This window comes from the organism of the source record quoted next, unplaced genomic scaffold, assembly GCF_019419815.1.
Source record: "Pyrus x bretschneideri cultivar Hongxiangsu unplaced genomic scaffold, Pyrus_bretschneideri_v1 Contig78, whole genome shotgun sequence".
Lineage (NCBI taxonomy): Eukaryota > Viridiplantae > Streptophyta > Magnoliopsida > Rosales > Rosaceae > Pyrus > Pyrus x bretschneideri.
In genome coordinates, this window is record NW_025999818.1 from 776,505 (window position 1) to 780,687 (window position 4,183).

The window sequence follows — 4,183 nt, forward strand, 5'->3', positions numbered from 1 at the left end:
GGCTTTATCACAAACGATCTCTTATATTTTTCCAAGTCATTAGTTTGGTTTTTTATATTTAAAACTCATCAATTTGGTCATTCATCTATAAAACCACTCATTATTTCCACCCATTCCGTTAGGTTACATCAAAAACTTTGTTAGTGTACTTAGTGATGCCATATGTATATGTACAATATTTTTTGGAGCATACTTATGGAACTTTGTTATCTTATTTCTCTATATTTACTTTGTTGGATTCCATTAACCGTAGCGTTTTATTTTTATTTTTTGTTTGTAGATCTGACTAAGCAAAGTTGAAAATTGAAAGTTAAAAGAGCAAAAACACAAATTGGACTTGGATGGCTGGGTACGGCATGCATTAACATTGGAGCTAGACGTTTTAGAGCTCATTAAAGTGTGAAATATGTGCACTAATCTGGACAATAGAGGTCTAAATCAAGGACGATTTTAAAATAAGGCTGGGAAGACAAGGAATGTTGCAAGAAGAGGGATGATTTGAAAATAAGGCTTGGAAGACGAGGAATGTTGCAGGAGTCCTAGTTGAAGTTGAAGTCTACAAAAAGGATAAGGCAGCTGCTATGTATGTTATCTTGTCGTATGCAGCTGAAAAGAAGAGTCCTAATCATCCTAAAGTATTAGACATATATATATATATATCATGTGCCACATAGGCAAATGCCATGTCATCAATAACTTTAAATTAAGTAATATTTGGAATAATTTGTATAAATACTCTTTCCCTCTTTCATTTGTAGTCGGTTAGTTTGTTATAAACAAAATATTATCTCTCTATGAAATACAACAAAGTCATTTCTTCTAATACAAGATTGTTCTCGATATTCATCTTCCTTACATTCATAGTTTATGCAATTCATATAAGATAGTTAAATGGTATCGAGAGCAAACTATGCTTGCTCGTTGATTCTTGGATGGGTTTTCCGCTACTCCATTCAGTGAAGTTTTCTTGATCTATCATCTTCGATTTTCAGATTCTTGTTTCTACAATTTTAGGGTTTGTTCTTCAGATCTTGAATTCTTGTTAGCGTCTATACATATTTTTTTTTGTGGTTTGCATTCATCTATGATAAAGGCCAATGCCAAGATGATGTGTGATATTGATTGATTTCTGAATATGAATTGGGGATTTCTTGTTTCTACACTTTTAGGGTTTGTTCTTCGGATCTTGAATTCTTGTCAGCGTCTATACATTTTTTTTTTTTTGGTTTGCATTCATCTATGATAAAGGCCAATGCCAAGATAATGTGTGATATTGATTGATTTCTGAATATGAATTGGGGATTTCTTGAAGGCTGATACCGAGAATCTCATATAAATTGATGACTCAAGGTCGATAACCAATGATTCATCAACATTGTTAGTGTTTGTGATTTGGAATGTTTTCTGACAAGATTTGTATCTGGGTACTTTTCTGGGTTATAATTCTCCTTTCTGTGAATTGTTTGTTTTGCATCATGTCTAGCTCTATAAAACTTGAGAATTCGTTAGATATGTTGACTATCAAGTTGAATGATGACAATTTTATCAATTGGAATTTCCAATTTTGTTCTATTCTTCATGGTTATGATATGTTTGATCACTTTATTGGTGAACCTGTGTGTCCACCAAAGTATGTTCTTTCTCCTACATTGGGGGTTACTACTGAAGTTACCTCTGCATATAAAACATGGGTTAAGACCGATATGGCTCTCTTGAGTCTTCTTATTGCAACTCTAAGCAATGATGCTATGGAGTATGTTGTGGGTTGTATGACTTCTCATGAATCTTGGAATGCCTTGCAAGATCGTTATATTTCTGTCTCTAATACAAATGTCAATTAGCTGAAGGCTGAATTGCATATTATATAGAAAGGGAGTGATAATGTTGATTAGTATTTGTTGCGATTAAAGACCATTAAAGATAAATTGCTTGCTGCTGGTGAAAAGATTACAGATAATGACTTGGTTTTTGCAGCCTTAACTGGTCTTCTAGCTGAGTTTTATATGATTCGTACTGTGATATTGGCTAGAGATACACCTATTTCTCTTAAAGAATTCAGGGCACAACTTTTGGGGGCAGAAAAGAGTTTGGAAGATCGAATGCAATCTTTAGTTGATAGCATGTCTGCTATGTATGTCAATGGACCACTTCCAACATTTTCTATTGGTGCTTCTAATTTTCAACATGTTTCTAATGCATCAGGTGTTTCTAATGATTTTGTTGCGCATGAAGCTTCTAATTCAGCATCTAGTTTAACTGGTTCTCAATCTTTTCAATAATTTCCTCCTAATAATAATGCTAATGGCTTTCTTGGATCTGGAAATCAATTTGGTAATCAAGGGAACATGTATTTTCGTAATAATGGTTATCCATCATCTGGTAGCAATTATGGCCATCACTCTGGTAATAACTTTCGTGGCAATGGCTATAGAGCAAAAGGAAATGGTGGTTACAAGTCTAAGTTCAATAGAAATAGGTTCTTGGTCTAGTAACACTACAAATAGGCCAAATATGGTTCTAGAATGCCATATGTGTTTACGAAAGGGTCAAACTACTGTCACCTGTTTGTATCACAATGACAATACTCAAGTTTCTCAGGAATGTCAAATCTGTAGTAAACGAGAATACATAGCTATTGACTGTAGACACTGGGGAAATTATGCCTACCAAGAAACACCTCATCCTCTTACTCTGAGTGCTAATTATGATTTTCAAGACTATTCTTATCAGTTCCAATATCCTGGTTCTCAATCTTCTCTACAAATGTTTGACAATTCTAGATATCAAGGTGTAATTTTCAATTTTCAACAATGTTCTCCTGGTTTTCTAGCTTCTATGAATCAAGGCCAGTCCTCTCTTATTTTTCTGATAATCAAGCACATATCATGCAATCTCCTATAACTGCTTTAACTGTCCAACCTGCAACTAATGATGGTTTATGGATAGTTAACACGAGAGCCTCACATTACATGGTTTATCTTGAATTCAATAGTTCCATACAAAGGAAACAAATGAATTGTTATTGGCAATGGGGAAGGTTTGATTGTCAAACATGTTGGCACTACATTGTTACCTAGTTCCTCTAATACATTATGTCATCACAATGTTTTACAGGTTCCTATGCTTACAGTGAATTTACTATCAGTGAAATAGTTGTGTAAGGACAATCATAGATGGTTTATTTATGATGATACTGAGTTCTATGTGTAGGACAAGGCAACAAGGAAGATATTTTACCACAGAAAGAGTAACAACAATAAGTTGTTTAGGATTCTTGTGCATGTGTTTCCAACGGTGCGAAATCAAAGATTGTGTTCTTTTTCTGGATTTTTAGGCAAGGCTGTGAAGTCTTCACTATGGCATCACAAGTTGGGGCATCCATCAAATGAGGTTTTAGATAAAATGCTTAGGAATTCTGATATTTCTGTTAGTTCTAATGATCGTGCACAAGTTTGTTCTCATTGTTTTAGTGGGAAAATGAGCAAATTACCTTTTACAAATAAGCTAGACAAGGTAAAAATTCCATTTCATAAAGTCCATAGTGATGTCTGCGGTCCTTTACCAGTTGTGTTTATTGAAGATTTCAGATATTATGTATCATTTGTAGATGAAGCTACCAGATTTGTATGGCTCTTTCCATTAATGAATAAATCAGAGGTTTTTGGTGCATTTGTGAAGTTTTCTGCTTATGTTGAGACTCAATTCATACTAAAATTAAAGTGTTACAATCTGATGGTGGTGGAAAATTTCTGAGCAATGGTTTTTAGGATTATCTAGCTACTAAGGGTATATTACATTTCACCTTACACTCCACAACATAATGGTCTTATGGAAAGGAAGCATAGACATGTAATGGAGACTGGTATTACCTTATTAACTGCTGGTCATGTGCCACGTAGGTTTTGGTACCATTCAATTCCACATTCAGTGTTCCTAATCAATCGAATGCCTAGTAGAGTCTTTGATATGATGTCTCCATTTCAAAAGCTATTTAATAAACAACCAGAGATATCTTCTTTAAAGATCTTTGGTTCTTCCATTTATCCTTATCTTAGGCCATATAATACTCATAAGCTTCAACCCATATCTACTCAATGTGTATTTTTAGGGTACTCTCTTGGTTACAAGGGTGCTATGTGCTATAATATTATGACAAGAAAGTTGTTAGTCTCCCGACATGTCA

General features: G+C 34.2%; 1 long non-coding RNA gene across 1 annotated transcript; it reads left to right on the plus strand.

Annotated features, from left to right (window-relative positions):
- Positions 1-777: 777 nt before the first annotated feature.
- On the plus strand, positions 778-3,669 carry LOC125472949. Its single transcript, XR_007254906.1, has 2 exons — positions 778-2,202; positions 3,211-3,669. It is a non-coding gene; the product is annotated as an uncharacterized LOC125472949 (long non-coding RNA).
- The last annotated feature ends 514 nt before the right edge of the window (positions 3,670-4,183 follow it).